Source organism: Athene noctua, chromosome 4 (genome assembly GCF_965140245.1).
Source record: "Athene noctua chromosome 4, bAthNoc1.hap1.1, whole genome shotgun sequence".
NCBI lineage: Eukaryota > Metazoa > Chordata > Aves > Strigiformes > Strigidae > Athene > Athene noctua.
In genome coordinates this window covers 52,164,749-52,184,466 of record NC_134040.1, presented here as the reverse complement: position 1 = coordinate 52,184,466, position 19,718 = coordinate 52,164,749, and the positions used below count along the sequence as shown (strand labels likewise).

Below are 19,718 nucleotides of genomic sequence, written 5' to 3'. Positions count from 1 at the left end.
GTTAAACAGATGGAACTTGGTCATATTTCCATCAAATACAATTGAAGACTCATATTGAAGATGCTGCCAGATGCCACAAAAACTAAACAGTTTCCAGAAGAACAGAATTTGCTGTTGCAGTGACAGCACTTTCCAACAAAATAACAGGCTATGCTAACAAAGTAAAGGAATTTGACTTATCCACAGAGCTATTTCTCTTACACAAGTCATTTCTAACTTCTTTTTATAATCAGATGTCCATTTATTCCAACTAATTTACAGCAGATATATTAATAATTGGGTATACATTAAGCCAGATTTAAGACTTCTTTAAACAATTCCACAAATTCTTTCTTTCAGGAACATGAGAAATAGAATATACTGAAACTCGTATGGTCTGACATTCACAGTGACTACACTGTATTTTATACCTGTTATCTGGGCACATCAGCCAGCGCTACTGTCAAGAGTCAGATATTTCTCATCTGGCCTTATGATGCAACAAACACTTTAATCTTGGCTTTTTTCATTTCTCATTCTTGATTGGACATTGTCTCATGGTTTTGTACGTTGTTCATATCTTTCTTCATACCACGCAACACCAATGAAAACAGTCAAATATAATGCACTTCACATGGAAAAGGAAGAATGTAACTATTTCTTATAAATACCAACAGAATAAAATCAACAACCATTGAAAGAAGCTGAAGAAAACCAAGGTTATTCCTTAATTCTAAACGCTTCATGTGATAAAATGCAATGGGATATTAATGAGAGCTGTGAACAAACAATGGTGGAAGGAACATTTTGTGGCACAAATGTAAGTCTATGGTAGCAAATCATATTACTGCAGAGAAAAAAAAAAAAGCAGCCTACTGCTTATGAAAGGAAAAAAAGCACATTCTTCCATGTTCCTGCGTAACCATACATAGGTATGTTGTCAGGTCACCATTGTCCTCACCGAGGTGCTTGGGCATGGGATAAGCCTGACTTAAGGCACCTGGTTTGCAGCAAGGGAGACTTTGCTTGCAGCATCTTCTGAGTAAAAGCATCCTTCTCTGCTAGAATCCAACTTTCTAAATGTATTGTAAATACTGCTTCATTAAGGTTTTTGACAGAGATGAAAATGGATGGAGGATACAACTGGAGGCAAGAATATAACACCATGATACGACAAGAAGACATTTACCATTACAATGGGGAGATATTATTTTTATATATATATATATATATATACATATATATCTATATATATAGATAGATAGATATCAGCATTAGCCTTTTATTCCACATCTTGTAAATATTATATTCTATTACTACTTAAGATTGTAAAACCATCTGGAGTGAGGGAGGTAAGTGGATCTTTATAAACATATGAAACAGCACAGGAACCCTATTAATTAACATGACCCTAGTGAGTACTGGATGAGTGTTGAAGAACCCTGATAGCCTCCACGCTTCCTCTCTCCATATAAAACCCACTGACAAGTTAGCAATGGTCAAGAATATTTCAGTGCACTGCCAAACTAGGAAGCATATGCCTCGAAGATGTACTTCAAAGCCTGGTACATGGGTATGGTTGGAATTGCTTATCAAAAAGATAAAGAGGTGACGGAGTTATAAATATCTTCATGTGGAGAAAATACCGGATATTAGCAAGCTCTTTAATTTAGCAGAGAAGAACCTAGCCAAAACCAATGGCTAACAGCTGAAGCCAGACAATGCCAAGACCGTTTCAACAGTACAGCATAACATCTCACCAAAGCCATTCACATCACTTCCATTTATGAATTTAGACAGAGAGCCAGTTGTTGTAAGGCAGTGCATTTATCTATGCTTTTAAAAGGTAACTAGACAACGTTTTCCCATCAAAAAACCTCAAAATTTCTTCTATGAAGGATAGGATTCAAATGTACCAAGACAGCAGATGCTTGATCCTCAGAAGACTCAGAGTATTTTTCACCAACAGAGAAAAGAATTCCTGAATTTATCAAGTAGAAAGAGATTCAACTTCTCCTGGCTTAATGAAAATGTCATTCCATTACAGTCATCAGTATGGAGGTCATACTACATTTGGTACAACAACCACCGACACTCTTTGTGATAAAAACAATTATCATATAACAGCATTGATATTAAATGACAAATTACTCAAGCTAATAAGTGAATAAGAATTATTTTTACTGAGGCAGGTGTGAATCCAAATTTATGTTTGTCAGCCTTTATAATACTAGTACCCTCCAGGCTGTGAATGCAACTAGAAACTTTAAAAAGCAACTTGCTGAATCACTGAAAAAGCAAAATGCATTCCTAATACAACAAAAGGTAAATGTTAAAAACACATGTGTCCAAGCATCCCTCAGTCTTACAGCTTATCTATGTCAGCTCTCCCTTATTCTGCTAGAGTCACATACTGAGTTTTCTGTAGGACTGAAGGAAATCATGTATCAAGTCTAATTACCAGAACAAGGTTATGGAAAGGAAGTCTACATGAAGATAAACCTGTTTATTTTGTCATTGTTTTGTTTACAATTCTAGCTGAAATGTTTCAGGAAAAAAAAAAAAAAGCTTTTTTAATGTTTTCTGTGGGACTCTTTTTCCATGCAGAGAGTGGCAAAAGGCCCTATTTCCTTCATAATTTCTTTTTTTTTTACTTAATTATTTCCTCCTAGTAAAAGAATGAGAAATAGTTAAAAAGGTGAAGTAACACTTTATGGAGTGTTATTTTTCACTTTTTAAAAGTAACTTTTCACCTTTAAGTGCTAACTGAATGCTTGAAAGCTAAATGCATACATCCACCTCATCGCACTTACAGCGCAAAGTGGACTGCTATTAAAAAAGTAAGACTCCTGTGGCAAAGTCATAAAGAAAAAGCAGTCATCTTGAGTAACCTGAATTGTATGTTGGGAAATCCTCACAAATAGGGCACAAATAGATAAGTGAGGACGTTTCCTAAGTGTGTAAGGGTAAACATTGAAATCCAAACCACTGTCACTTGGAAACAATCAAAGATTTCTTGAAAATTTAAGATGATGTTTATGTAGATTCAGAATCAGGGAGAGATTTTATCACAAACAGAAAGCAGGTGATTCAGTCATCTGCTCCTATCAGATTAAAACGGGGGGTGGGGGGGTGGGGGGGGTGGGCAGAGAAACACTAGACTCTAATGTTAATGTGGCTTGTTTGGTGCTTTCTCCCCTCATTTCACTGCAAGATATCTCTGCTTCCATTTTACTTCCATCTCATGGACATACCTCCCAAAACAATGAATTCAGGAGGAGCACTCAGAGGAACACCCAGGCCTTGCCCACAAAGCAGGAGTTTGCCAGAAGTGCTTGATTTCAGACTGGCCTGTGCACAATGACTGGCTGGCATCCCAGGCACCTAAGCCTGAGTGCCTACTCCAACAGACTGAACATCATGCTCCACATACACGAGTGGTGCATGGATGGAATTTTATACCAGTCACAGCAGGAAACCAATGTGAAAGTGCATAAAGCACCTAGATGGTCCAAGCCCTGAGATGATGTCTATAATTAAAATAACCTCATCATCATGTTGATTTTTCCTAGATTTAACAGTTCTTCTTGTTCTGGAAGATCAAGTTATTTCCTAAGAGTGCAAGTGTAGCAGAACACATACCATTGCAGGTATCATTCTGCCATTAAAACTGAACTTGGAAAAAGCACATAGAACATCTTAATTTAGCTTTACATAAAAATTGTCTTATATGTTGTTATAGCCTGCTTAGAAATACCAGGCCAAACCCACTAACACAAATGCTTTAAACAAGGTATCAAATGTTAGGTGTTGTGGTCATAAAATAAGACTTCTTGGTAGAGAGGAACTGTGGCTTTTGATCAGAGCTGAAATCTATTAAAAGCAAATGTTAGAATGTGAATAAAAAGTTAATACATTTACACTGCCTTTAAGCTTCTATGAAGGAAAGAGTGAAATCTCTGATTAAGCAAGTCCATTTGGGGGATTACACTGCAACACTGTGTGGCTATAGTTACACACAGTATACTGTATCTATCTAGCTTTGGAGATTTGCCACCACAAGAATTCAAATCCAAACCACCTGGCTATAAAGTGCAAGTGTAAACCTCTTGAAATTCAGATATTTAATCTTTGTCTCCTAATAAATACAACATAAATGCATAAGGAATGTGCAACCATCATATTGTCTCTTTGAAGTCTTTGGATAAGATTTGATTTTCTGATGTTTCCAGGTAGTGTGATCACCTTCCAAGGATTCCAGATGACCATACCATCAATTTCTACTGCATTATAGTATCATCTATATTATTTTCTTTCAACAGGCATGTGAATCAGAAGGCAAGAGCTGCAGACCAATAAACCATTTGATCTTAAGTCCTAGCAGTTGCATTTCATGCTACGCCCTATCCTCTAAAACCCTGCCAAAGTTTGAGTATAATCCACTTACTGTGCCTCACACCCACTTACTGGTTTGCAGCTTACCCTGGTTTTATAGTACTTCTTCATTGTGGCTGAAAGGCTTTAAAGCTAATGACTTCCAATTGCATATTGGTCAATTTTTCAAAAGAGAAAAGAAGGTGATGTCATCTTCAAAGATGCAATGATAGGATTTTTTGTGGTTTGCTTAATATTAATATATGGATTTCTGCCACAGAAACCAAGGCAATCATAAAAGCAAACAGTCCCAGGTAATACTGGGAATACAGAGGGGAAAAAAAGGATATATACATATATTAAAAAATTATCATATAGGAAATGTTGAAACACTCTTCAAACCATATGCAACTGCTTCCATTTCACTAATACAGTTAATTTGTAATAGTACTTAATCCTTATAGATGCTGGAGATAAAATCCTTGACTCATGTCTCTTCACAGATATCATTGCTTATAAAACCTATAGATATTTTTCCATCCATATGCAAGACTCAAAATGGCAACACTTCTGATACTACCTGTCTGTTGCTGTGTGATTAGTCATAGTCTTCTGATGATTTTAAAACAAGCAGCTATAGTGTCAGAGTTGTCACTATTTTATTTATATTAATACACAGCAGGAAGCGTGCTGGACTGTTTTCCAACTGATGGCCTGCAACAAGCTCCAGAACACAGCTTGAAACATTCCTTTGGTGCCATCCATTAGATTTTAAGTGAAATTTAAGTTTAGGCTTCTGCAACATCCCAAGCAAACTGCCCAATCCTGTGCTTTTTTACATAAGCTTCTCAGGAAGCTGATGTTCCTGGGGTTTCTGTAGAGCTTTTGACTGCAAATGAATTTCATAAAAGCTCCAGTTGAACACCAGCTCCTTCCTTCTCTTCAAAGGATTCAGTCTCAGAGGAGAACACCTCATACCTGCATGTATAATTTCATCCTTCTTTGACTAGCTTTGCTTCCTCACTACATCACTTCTCCAAGACTGTTCCTGATACTCACCTTAGCAGGGTCACTTCACTACACTGAGAGGTTTTAACATACGTTGTCACTGAACTTGCACACATTTAATATTATCCTGCGTCAATAAAAGAATTCTGGACTAGTCTTACTCCAAAAGCAGCCTGCTCAGTGCAGCACAGGCATACACATTTTATGTCTCTCAACCAGAGCTGTGATTCCAATTACCAGCACAAGCCAGGAAAAAAAATCTACAGACAGAGGATCTAAGTGAAATCTGTAGATCACACCTCAGCTGAGGTACCAGGTGTAATCAACTTCAGCACGAGTCCAGCTACCCACACTTAAGACCCTGAAATGTTTCAAAACTTAGTTGCACCAAAACCTCTGCAGGACTGTCTGTGAACAATGGTGACCATAGCTCCAGAAATGACAGACTCAGGTGAGAGAAGAAAAATAAATACCAAAAAACCACACACACAGCCACAGAACATGGGAGAGACTTCACATAGTATACTTGTTTTGCCTCACCTACTCAACTCAAGAGCTCTTCAAAGCAGCTACCAAGTGTTGCTGAATTTTTATACCGCTTCTAGCCCAACTGTGATACTAACAGGATGTAAAAATTCACTTAGCAGGAACTTAGAGTTAACAGGCTTAACCAGTTGGTCATGATAAGCTGAACACCATTTTTAGGGTGACTGCTATAACAAAGTGTTGCAGGTATGCAGTCACTTATTACTGCCCCTAGGACATCAAAAGCTGCAGAGACCACACTTGGCCCGATTTCACCAAATGCATCTGGTGAAAACTGACTTCAGAAACAACTGTGACAGGCCAGAGAGTATCACCTCTGTCCAAGAAGCAGAGGTAAGAACCAGTTCCACAGCAGGAAAACAGTGAAACCACAGTTCAGAAAAAGGGTTAATGAAGTGAACAAGATATTTGAACAAACAGAAGCTACTAAATGTTTATATTTTCTTCAGTTGTTCACTGTACTGTATCAGTTACTTGAGCTTCAAACAGAACAATTAAAACACACATCTGAGAAGCATTACAGAATGCTGGTGCCCCACACAATTATCTCCACAGCAAAACTTGGGGCTAATGTGTTGCAATATGCTATTCAAACACCAAACACTTCCTTTCCTATGATAGAAGATAATCCAGGAATTTAATTTGTGAACTCCCAGGTGGCTGTCTTCCACATTACACATGCCTGAAGCCAATGAATCCTTTAATACTTTTTGCACCCTCGGGTGAATGTTCCAGACATGTTCCAAGAGGAGCTCCCCTTCATGTAACCACATCACACAATAACAAGCAAGAATTCTTCCTGAAGCCAAACTAGATGATATTAAGAGTTACCTAAATACATTATTGTTTCAATATTCTACACACATTTGGTACTCTTTCAATTTCTTCTGTTTGAAAAAATAAAATGGGTAAATTCTGCAATCTGCTTCTACAAAAAGGATGCTACTGCAAACAGCAAAGCAGCACTTCGAAAACACAACAGGAGCCAATACTTGGTGCTGGAGAGGAAATCGTTCAGGGGAACAAAATGTCTTGATTCATAGAAGGAATTTTATGCCTATCAGGTTAGCATCATTTGCAGTACTGTAATAAGCCAGGTCTCATCTAACACCACGGTGCAAAGGACGCTCTTAAGCTTACCACATAACCTTTAAGAAAATCAAGTCCAGTTTTTGATATTGGTACAAAAAGAAGCAAACAATGAAACAGCAGCTTCAGCAATGAAATATACTAAAGTGCAGAGTAATGTTTTCACAGGAGATCAAAATATTATTTAAATCATTAACGCATACTCAAAGAATCATCAAATGTATGAGGCCTTTGGTTAAAAAAAGGTGGTGGAAGTAAAAAAACCACAATTCTTAAAATAAAAATTTATAATTGATTGACAGAACTCCAGGTATGTTTCTTGTTCTTTTGGTTTGTTGGGGTTTTTTTTTTAATATTATTCAGAGTGCAGACCTTATTTTTTTCTAGTAACACTGGAGTCTCAGCTTCAGAATCTTTTTAAACACACACAAACATTCAGCCTCTAAAAATAGATACCAAAGAAGAAAGCTACTCTGCTGTCCATATTTAATACGCCTAGCTTCCATACGTATACAATTACTCATTGCTGCAAAACTAAGCCTAGCACAGACAGACACAATATCAGTACTCAACGGAGTTATATCAGTATGTAGAGCTCTGTGCTGGAAATTTCATTTGGGGGCAGCTGTCGACCTCTCAAAAGAGTAAAGACCAAAGTTTCATTTTTCACGTGAACATCCTGGGAAACCTAAGTAAAATACATTCCTCAAGTCCGACTGCTGCTATGCGTGCACTGCACCTAACCACACTGCACAGAGCTCACACAGCTCACCCAGGGCTTCCTGGATGCTTTGGATGCATTGCCCACCTTGAAGATTGACCTGCACATACAGAGATGCCAAGAAGGAAGTTATACAATACTCCCTCTACCCAGACAAAACGTCCTGCAAGAATGAAAAGGGGTATGTGGGACAGCACACTCTACAGCGCTTGCACCTAGAGAGCATCCACAACCACAGCTGTGCTAAAGCAGCAATGCCAGCAGAGCTCACTGGTGCAGAGAAAGAGCTGCTGCCCTAACACTAGAAGCTTGTTTCTGTCCCCACACAGGAGTGTCTACAAAAGAAATCTCCCAAACATTGCAATGTTCTGAGACTTCTAGCCTGTACTCTCAAGCTGTATGACCACATTACTTAGGTTAGTGCAAGCCTCTGTCATTTCAAAACAGCTTTTAAAAGCCCACCCTTAACATTCTTACAGCCCCAGAAAGAGAAGTTGTGTTACACTGTCTTCAGCCTGAGTGACACACACATTACAATTTCACAGGAGTGGCAAAAATACCCCCCAACAAGCAGTCTATGTCAAATGCCCTGAGGTGAAGCTTTGACTGTAAGCTAGAGGAAGATGAGACTTACCGAGTCTGTCATATCTGCAGTTCTCAAAGTACAAACAGTCAGTGAAGACTGGAAAAAAAAACAGGACTGTGGTAACACAATGTGCATTTAGCACCCTAGTACTCTTCTTTCTTTCAAGGAAATACCATTCATAGAAAAGTTTAATTGACAGTTCATGAAATGTCAAGAGCCTCATTAGATGCCAATCTCAACTGGAGACATAATACTGGATCCACTTCAGCCTGCCTTTCACTGAAGTGCTGTGGCAAGAACTTAATTTTTAGAAATTCTGAATTTTTCTATCTTGTGAAGATGACACTAAACCAGCAAAAAACTCCATAACAACTTCTTTTTTATTTCTCACAATGGTTTCATAAAAAGTGAATTGACAGAAAAGCTCTTACCTGATTGATAGTAACTATCAAATTTTCCTTATTTATTAATTGTTGCCCTTACACATTAGCTCTACAGTAATATGGGACCTGTTCTTCAGCCAAGTCTTATTTCACACATACATTCCCAGATGATTGCATATACAGAGAGATTATAAGAAGATTCAGAGCTCTACAAAACCTCCCATACACAAGAAGTTGTTTCCCAAGATGGGGGTAAGGAAACCTAAAGTAATTTCTTAGATTCAGATACTTTTTTAATTTCCGTGGCCTTCACTACCCTTCTTGTCTATGGCCTAACACACACAGAAATTGCACAAACAGGCCTGTATGCTGGACTGCTGTTCCACTCATTGCCACAGATGTTACAATTTTGGATCAGTTCCCTAGTTTCCCCCAACAGCAGCTGGAACCAGTTTTCTTCTAGTCAGCTCCTCTAAATGTTACTGGAAGATCTCTTTAGCATAGGATCCCACAAAACCACTCCACCTTGGTCACTTCTGGATTAGTCTGCCTTAGAGAACTTTTCAACAGTCTACTGAGCTGGCTTGACTCACAGCCATGTGTATAGGGAGTAATCAAAAACGGGATTCATCTGAAGTGAATGTGAAGTTAGTATCATCAAGTGAAATCTGACCCCAGTGAAAATTAAGAAGGTCATCATTTCACTCCAGAAACTTACAACTGGTTCCAAGATTAATTCCTGAAGACTGTGTAAGGGTCATGCAAGGAGAAAGTTAGTGAGGACCACAACAAAAATATACAAGACAGACTTAAAAAAAAAAAAAAAGATGTGGACACTTAAAAGTAACAAAAAAGCTCACTTACTGCAGAAAAAAGGACTGCTTACTGAGCTGTCACATCTGCTATTCTCAGGAACTTACTGTACAGCTATGAAAAAAGCCAAAAAAAAAAAAAAAAAAAAGAGAATAGTAATTTTGAATCATTTCTTTAAAGAATATGGGGGCAATCTTAAAGAATCTGTATAGTGTTGACTTTGCATGTGACAAAGGCTCATACCTATACATTGTTTCCTAAAAAGGAGTTTAAGGCTTTTTAAAAAAGCAATTTTTCTATTTCAAATTTTATGTGAATACTATGCAAGAAACTTATTGTTACTGTCCTGAAAAGATCTTGAACAATGACATCCATGAGGATGAACCTAGGTCATCGAATTAGAGTAAGCACCAAGTACTTTAACAATCAGTGAATTAGTAAAACAAGAAGAAACAGGTCAATTCTAACAAACGATAAACAAGTCATATACAGAACTCAGGTTTCTCATGGAGGCAAACTGAAATATGACTTTTTCCATGAAGACCAATGGAGCAAACAGACACAGCTTTCAAGTCCTTCAGGTGAGAACTACTACGCTCTGTTAAGATTCTGGGATGAATAATATCTTTGGATTGTAAAAGGGAAAATAACCAGACTTGCAAGGAGTTTTGCAAATATCAGAAACCCTTTCCAGTAGATGCGTGACTAAAATCAAGCAGCAGAAAGAGGCTTCTTCTTCCATTTTCCTTATTTAGAGCAATATATCAACAATACCACTCTTCTGTAATTCATACAGTACAACAGTGCATAAAGCCACAATACTACCATCTGTGCCCTCAGAAAGGATGCTTGCACTATTTTTGGAAACCACTCAAGGGCCAAGAACTGGATCTGGAATAGCTCATTCCATATAGCCATAGGACAGCTTGGACAATGGGTTTGTATTCCTGTCTGGACTTTCTGTTCCCACAAGAGCTACATTTGGTGGACACAACAGAATGTGATTATGCCTTTGGCTGACTGTATTCACACACAAGCATTCGCCTGGCAGTGTTCAGCTGTAACAAGATAAGTAGTTACTGCTTTGGTTTGCTACAGGCTGGTACAGGCTCACCACCTGCTTAGCAGCTCAGCACATGTTTCTGAGGAAAAAAGAAAAAAAAAAAAAAAAAAAAGAAAAAAAAAACACACCAAAAAAAAAAAAAACACCAAAAAAACCCCAAAAAACAATCATTCTCAGTATTACAAGTCCACCAGAGCCTTTCCTGACACCACAGCAGGACCCAGCTAAGGTTAAGCAAGGATGCCCACATGCAAGTTCATCTAAAGACTAATTAAATGGCAAGGTTGGTAAAAGAAATAGTTTGCTTCTCTCAAGAGTAAGAGAAACCTAGAAATCTATAACAGAACAAAGAAAAAGTAACCCACAACCATTCTCTGTGTGTTCGTTTTGCCTGCAGCTTGTCCCTGAGTGGCAATAGTTAGAAGAAATCAACTGGTTTCCATCTGTGGGTAGACAATAAATACAAATAGACTGGCACAGCTGGCTGAACCTGCAATAGGAAAGAACATGGAAATGACCACTGACAGATGGTTGGCAAGCACCCACAGCCCACACAGGCTACTGCTTACAGGCTGCCCACCACTGCCTGTGGCCCTTCCCAGTTTCCTCATGTCAATGGTGTGCATACTGCTGACAGTCCAACATCTATGTTCAGAGCAGGCCAATTGAGGGGCTAGTTGTAGTGAAACCACAGCTAGGTTCTGCAATGATGAGCTGTGCACTTCAATTCTGATCCATTCTGCCAGAACATCTGTAGAGATCCAGGCTCCTGAACATCTCCCTGACTGCCCACTCACACAACACTCTACAGCAACAGCAAACCAGTCCCATGCAAAGATCTTCAGACTCATTCACGGCACTTTATTTGGGAAGGAAGGGTGCAGATAGATCGTTAAATTTTGAAGTCTCTGCTCTGTTGGAGACCAAGTGAAAGGAAAAAGCTATGCAGCTCACAGAACAGCTATACATCAAAGTAAATTCTGTATAGTTTGTCTTATCTATCAAGCTCAATGTGGCAGCAACACAAAAACAGGAACTAAGAACAGAAAAACCTTCAGAGCCAAACACCCAAGACAAAAAGTCCTGTCCAAAGACCTTGGAATGCCATAGAGACCCTGAAATAGTACAAATGGTAAAGGAAAAATATTTATTATGGAAAATGAGGATGGATATGGCCACTAGTTGTTTTACCTAAAAGTCGTGGGTCTGACTCTATATCTAATCATGACTCATTTGTGCTGGAGAAACAGGGACTTTTAACCCATGCCTTCCAATTCCCCTTTCTGTGGAGTAAATGAGCCTGTGGAGTGACAGCAGCCAAGGGCAGATGCATTCTTCAGAGCAAGTCCACAAGTGAGGAAGTGCAACTTCCCTTCTTACAGAGCCTTCACAGCCTACTGGGTCTGAAAACCCTAACCTATCCTACTTCCATGATGAAGCCTATACCTGCCCCCAACACACAAAACCAAGGAAAGCAGCAACTCAGGGGAGCCTGGCCACAGGAGTCCCCTGTTTCAGTTATCTGTTTCTTGTTATCTTCATTTCCCCCTTTTTCTTTTTTTTTTTTTTTTTGACTAATAATGAGGAAGATTTGATACCTCTATTTCTTTTACTGCCTTTTTGTAATAGTTTTCAAATTTTATCTTTCTCTCCATATCAACCTGACAAATGTTGAGGGGAAAAAAAAAAAACAAAAAAAACACAAAACACAAAAGCTGTCTAAAGGAATTAACGGACAGAAAGTCCCATTTGCAAAGAAGGAAAGAAGTTTAGTACTAGTCCTAACGCATTATTGATTCCAGCTCATGATTTCAAGAGACAGCCATACCACACTTCCAGTATAACTGAGTATTCAGCAAGTTAATTTACTCTACCTTCCAAACCAAAAACTCCTAAATCACTAGTGTAACTGTGTTTACAAGTGAAAATGTGGGAAGAGCGTTTCTTGCAATGGCTGAAAGCAAACCAAGAAGTCTGTGTGAAGGATGGCTGCAAGGTTATGTTCTGTCAAGGGTACCAGGTAAACACAGGTAGGGTAGCACAGGAAGGGGCACACCACACTCTGCTCCCATGCAGCTAACTTATGAGAGTCAGCTGTGCTTTTTACATTCAGCTAGAAGAAGGGAGACCAAAGGAGAAGAGGGAAACACTGGTAAAGTATCATGTTTTCATATACATTCAATACAAATCATTTAATGATCTTTTATTTTAGCAGCAGTTTGTTCATGTTCTCTACCCCACTTTTTGAGTGTTCATGAATAAAAGGAGGTGGCAAGAGGTACGGTCAAGAAAGAAGAAATTAAGTTAAAGACTTCTCTTTCACAGACTGCTTTTCATGCAGCTACTACCTGTCAATCAGTGGAATTTAATAAGGACTCTCATGTCCTCTGGGAGGGGAAAACTAATACCTGTGTCTCCTTAATTTTAGTATTTAATTTTATTATACATTAGAAATCTATGAATTGGACTTGAAAGTGCAGTTAATCCTTAATGGAACTAGGATTTGAAAATGGAACTAGCATTTGAAAACCCATTTGTCTTTTATGTAGGCCTATGACAGAGACATAAGTTAAAGGATAGATGAATGTTCCCATTTCCCTTGTAGACTATAACCAACCTAGAAATTTTTTTTATAAACTGTATCTTCTGTGTAGGGACTAGGGGGTTGACCCTGCCTCTTTTGAGCAATCCTCAGGTCTTTTTTTTTTTTTTTTTTTTACAACTACATTTTGATAAAGGGTGCAATTATTTAAAGAAAACCCAACATGATTTCAGATGTCAATAAATTGCTTTTAATACCTGTTAACAAATTAACTTGCTGTGGAAACTGCAGAATATTCTGTACAACATGCTACTCCTCTACAGTGGAAAGACTGGGCCTTGCTGCTGGGTTCAGCTCTGGTATAAGGGTCTTTCATCCTTTATAGCAAAACTGCTCAAAGACATTTCTAGGAACACTTATCTCTAAGTCAGTCTTGAAAAAATCATGCTGGCATCTGCCAGTTGTGGCCCTGACCCCGTATTTCATACCATTTTAAACTGAAGAACACAAAAATCGCAGATACAGACTACACAGCCTGCTACAGGAAAGAGGGCATAAAAGAGGGCTATTGACAAAGAGGCCTCTAAAAGTAAGATCTCTATCTTTCTTCAATCACTAATAAGACCTTTTCAACTTTATTTTATACATGAACAGAATCTTCACAGAAGTTTCTATCCCAGTCATCACACCAGCTTTATTCAGTCACAAATTTATAACCTATTCCAATCACAAAGAGATTGTATTATCAAGGTATAAAGCTACAAGAAGTTACGAAGAGTGGCTGAGGCTTCAGCATTCAGTATGTAACACACAAAAAAGAACATCCTTGCCTAAGGGAAGACAGATTTCAGTAGTCTTAAATAAAAAATCCCTCTTGGAAGTTTTTTCAGTATCAGCAAGACTGGCGTGTACAGTATGCGTGGGGAAGTGTTGCCCAACACCTGCCTACATTACGCTCCTTGGTAGCCGGTGCTTTTTATCTTTCAAGTACACTGAAATTCCCCACACAGAGCTATGATGAAACCCAAACCAACTCGACCAAAAGGCCCATTCGCTCATGCTTTCTGCCATGGATAGTTCATTTTCCACTTTTCTCTCATAGTTCAGGTCAATTGCTTCCCCCTCCTCCCCACCACAAAAAGGAGTCAGTGGAATAATGACTTTCCTTTACTTGGTGCACAGATGTCATCAGACTGTTTTCAGATGGGAAGACAGCATCTGTCAGAGTAGAACTTTTATCAGTGGATGGAGGAACTTCACATGTCTGTCACTCGCAACAGTATTTTGCATCCTCAATGACTTAACAACCAACAGCAACAATTTTTTTGCCAACTTCAGCCTTCTGCTCAGTACACAAACTTTTTTCTTCTTATACTCTCTCAGAGAACGATGTTAACTCTCCTTTTCTCCTTGGTGTACCACTCATTACCATCCTCTGCAACATACCTTTCTTGGCTAAATTCTGCAGTCTCCTCCCCAGTGCTCAAGAATGGCTGTTCTGAGACTGCTTTCCAGTCCAATGGGGTTTTTTGCTTATTTGTTTCTTCTTTTCTCTATTCTACAGGAAGTTCCCTCATCTCCCCATTGCTCCTAAAATGCTGGGGTTGTTTGGTTGGGTTTTTTTTCCTCTCACTTGTTTTAGTGGCTGGAACATAGTTTATTTTTCAATCCTTGTGGTATCCTCATGCTATGTTTTTATACCCTGTGGAAAAACACTCCTGAAAGTGTTGCTTGCTTCTGAGGCTTCCTTGGCTTTCCATGCCCCTTCTTGCTAAGTTAATCTTTTTCTCTGCTCTATTTTTGTCTGTGAATAAACTTTTAATTTTTCTCTTCCTGATTCATGACTGCAATCTTTATATTCCTGCATGCTTGCTGCTACAAATTAATATCAAGACTGATCGCATCTAATCTTCCTTTTTTATTTTTTCTTGTCAAAACTCTTCTCTGCAATCTCTTCCAGAGTAGCTTTGTCTGTCCATCTGCATGGCACACAGCTTTTGAGAGATGGCAGGATTGTGAGGCTGATTCTGCCACCCAGCAACCCCAACTGATCCATACTTTCTGTACTCTCCAGTACCAGCACACGCAGCTCCCACTGAAGATTATGATTCTGACAGATTAACATAAACAATCTTAACACTCAACAAGGAACAGTTCTCTTCAAAACTACATTTCAGAGTCCCACTCCACCCCAACCAGTCGTTATTTAATTTTCACAACTGCCATATTCTGGCCTTGGATAACATACACAGAGCCTTCGTCTCCAATCCAAAACAATTTTGCCCAGTCACGCCAAAACTAAGACTTGAAGTTATACATTGCATGGACATAGCTGACAGTGCCTTTTAACCTTGGTCAGATTTGATTTATGGATACAAGGGTCAAATCTGTTTGGTTTTTTTGCTTTTGCAAAATATTTAACAGAAAAAATCCTGCTTCTTTCCATTACAAGCTCTCAAATTTAAAGATGAAAAATATGTAGGTATTCTCCAACTGTTCTCCAGTTATGTTTCTCAAGATGACATTTCTCAGCTCACACATTATGTTAATGCAATTGCGAAACAAACATAAAAACTAAATCACACAGAAACCTGAAGACCCGGATGTTTTCACCAAGTATTATTTCATTTCTTGCCACAAAATTAACTGACACCTTCCTGCTATAAAGAAGCATATGCTTGGTCCTAATTTACTGTTTTACATTTTTGCTTTTAACCCACAGATTCATTTGTAAACCTGAGAATATTATCATCTTGTCCATATATGTGAATGTCTTTTACTGTTCAAATATTAACACATCACTACAGAAATTCTGCACATACTTCCTTTCCCTGTGTCCCCCTGAAGACTCCCATTTTTCAAGGTAGCATAGACTTATTTTGTACCTCCTCTGTCTAATTTTGTGCCAAGATTATTTATTCAGATATCTTCCCTAGGATGTCCTCAAGCAGAGGTAAAGAAGGTATTAGATCCATGGACTTCCACCAAAATTCATTTTAAACAGAAAAGATGCAGAAAGTTTGCCACTTTTTTATTAACTTCCCCCTAGATACACACACACACTCAGAAATGCGGCCTCTTAAATTCTACAGCACATTTTAAAAGGCTTTGAAAACAAAAGTATTTAAGATATTACCACAACCTATCCAGAGACTATGGATCGTCTACACAGTCTCATTCCACGCATCATAATGCAAAAATTATGGTTTTTTAAAGGTAACTATAGTACTGGGGAGTATTTACACTGGAGAGGCAGGGGGAGATAATTCATTTAGGTTACTGTTCTATAGTGACAGGAGTCAGAAACACACTTCCAACTTTTGCTGGTTTCTAAGGAAACTATTCCCTTAGGAGTCAAATTTAATCCTGTATGTTCAAACATCAAGTCCTTGAGCCTGATGATGATATCCAGACACATCTCTTGTGAGAAGTCACACACAGGTATAAAGGCAGAAAGTAAGTTCCGAGCACTAACACCTCATGGATGTATTACCAATACTTACTAATCGAAGAAAATTTGTCTTCTTGGTCTTACAGACTCCTACACAATCTCATGTGCTTTAGTGTCTACATTATACATCCGAACCTTTCACAGATTCTTCCACAAGCTTCTAATCTTAGAGGCTAGTAAACCTTCTCCTTTCCCCTTGCTTTTGAAAAAAAGAGAAAAAAAAAAGAAAAAAAGAAAAAAAAGGCAACCGATGCAGTCTCATATTTTGCCTACAATCCTTTTGCATCTTCAGTGATCACCTCCAGTGAAAACTTCCTAAGGGACAACTGTCTCCTACAGTCTTTTTTGCTATTGCACATGTAAATTTTCTTCCTATTATGAAAAGTTTTATTTGTCCATTTCCCATCTTTTTGATTGCTTTCATGCTACTCACAATACTTCACACACAATTGCACTGGAGCTTCCTGTTATCATAGAATGGTTTGGGTTGGAAGGGACCTTAAAGATCATCCATTTCCAACCCCCCTGCCATGGGCAGGGACACATTCCACCAGACCAGGTTGCTCAAAGCCCCGTCCAACCTGGCCTGGAACACTGCCAGGGAGGGGGCAGCCACAGCGTCTCTAGGAAACCTGTTCCAGTGCCTCACAACCCTCACAGTGAAGAATTTCTTCCTTACATCTAATCTAAATCTACCCTCTTTCAGTTTAAAACTGTTACCCCTCGTCCTGTCCCTACACCCCCTGACAAGGAGTCCCTCCCCACTTTTCCTTCAGGCCCCCTTTAAGTACTGGAAGGCCACTGCAAGGTCTCCCTGGAGCCTTCTCTTCTCTGAGCTAAACAACCCCAACTCTCTCAGCCTGTCCTCATAACAGAGTTATTAAACAACTCAACCACTTCTAGGTGTAGTGGCCTGTAATTCAGGGGCTAAGAGTCCCTACATGTGTCTCCAGCATTTTCTGAGATCATTTTCCACAACAGCATAGGACTGCAGATCTCACACACTTGATTCATTGTGCTCAATTGAAAAAACAAAACAAAACAAAAGCCCTTACTGTTGCTAAAGAATCCAAGTGTTACCCGCAGCTGCATATGTCATTGTTAGCAAATACCAATTTCACACGTAAGAGCAATTTTTCCACAGTTGTATTCTCTAATGATGTTATTTCTGGACAGAAGACACAACCATCCCAAATCAACACACAGGTCTTTTCAGCATATCTGGAAAAGATCCATGCCAACTTTTAAGAATGATCTAAAGTTTCTATAATTGTCTGACAACCTGTAACTTGACAAGTTTCACAATACTGGGTTATTTTCTACTGGTATCTATATTCCTTCAAGACCAACATAAATCAGCTGTAGGTCATTTTCTGCATATTCCATTTCCTAGGGATCTTCATGGTAATAGTTTCACACCACTTGCTTCAAAAGCTACAGGAATAACAGATTTTGCTACTTGTTTCAATTCAGTTCTAGAAAAGACATCTACTACTCTCTTTTCAAAGCATTAATGTGGAGACCACATGTCCCCACTGTCCTGCAGTTTGCTAGCCAAGTTGTCTACAACATTGTCTTGTTTCCTCACCAGCATTTGTGATCTGCTCCAATTTATCCTACAAGCTTGTCTAGTTTTCTTTTTAACTCTTTTTTAGTTAAAAAAAAAAAAAAAAAGTGTCGACCAATGGTCTTTCCTAATTTCCAACTTCAAAGTTTCATTCCTACTGAAAGTCTGCTCTTTCATTAAGAATCCAGAAGCCTAAAAATATAATTCCGTTAATACTTTGTTAGGACATGAAGTTTAAATTCCATGATTTAAAAAAATATACCTCCAAGAATATATGCCCTCACTAATTTTATGTTCTTAGAAATTCAGGCATAGGCCTTTTTATATTGAAAAAGGTTTTAGGAAAGATAAGCATTTACCAGCATCGCACCAGGCTTTTCTAATTGCAAACCCATCTGAGAACAAGTCCCTTGCAGTACAAGGAAATAGTCCTGTCTACAAACTTTGCCTGAAGTCACTGAATCACAAAAATCCCAGAGCTACCACACTGGAGGAGATGTGAAATATACTTGGCAGAAATTTACTACAAGTATTTTCTTTTACAATAAAATTCTTAGTACATCTGGCTACATTATTAAAATAAATACATGTATTGACAATGCTCAGGGGAAAGCTTTTTAGGGGAGAAAATAGCAATTTTGGTGGCTCAGCTTGATACACCTTCAGAAAAAGCAAAATTATCACAAACTCCTAAGAAGATCCCTTGTGAAGAATCAGGTCTTTCTAGTGATACCTAACACAGGAGTCATTTGAAAAAGAAGAAAAGAAAAAACCCCAAGCTTGTAGTGGATCAAAAAGAACAATGTAAATACATAAGCATTTAAAAATCCATCACACTCCAAAGTCAGGAAACAGTATAATTTGTTTTATTCAATATTTTTGTAATCATAAAAAACAAATGCTGACTAAACAGAATCCAGTGAAGATAGAGCTAAGATTTTACAGGTCTTAGTTTTGGAAGTTTTAATGAAAAATATTTGTTCTTGCATTGACACCTATTACAGTTTAAATCTGTATTTATCCTTACTTTTACTCACCTCCTACCTCCCATTTTCCACAACTCTTTTCAGGACTTTGCACCTAACGCTATTTTCATATTGCGGTGCTATTGCATCATAACACATTAAGATTTTGGCTTGAACTCATGGTCTCAAGGCAGATTTTATAAGAAACTTGTTCTGCTTTTCAGTGCATTAACCATGACAACATTTTCTCACTAAAATAAATATTTTCTACAGTAAAATGCAGGTGCAAGGGAAAAAGTCAAGTACAGCACAGAAATATTTTTCAAGCTAAGGACAAATATAAATCTTTTAGGGTTTACGTCATATTCTAGCGCATCAGAAATTGTTTGGGGCTGTGCAACTGAAAATGCTTTATCCCTCTGATAAACCCGTCTTTGTCATAGTAAGTCATGGCTATAAACCTGCAAACCAAATGTGTCTTGTTTTGGCTCTGAACTAGAACATCAGCAACATACAAACCAAGCTGCCAGTGTGAAACAATCTCGCTGTTTGTACACCCTTCTGAACGAGAAGACAAGGTCCTTTCAACAATGCTGTGTTATACCTGCACAGACAAGGTGCAGCTTGTCCT

At 38.4% G+C, this 19,718-nt stretch overlaps 1 protein-coding gene across 1 annotated transcript in view; it reads right to left on the bottom strand.

The window, feature by feature from the left end:
* CFAP299 (cilia and flagella associated protein 299) overlaps positions 1–19,718 on the bottom strand; it is a 224,212-nt gene that overhangs the window by 179,948 nt on the left and 24,546 nt on the right. The gene's annotated exons all lie outside the window — the stretch shown is intronic.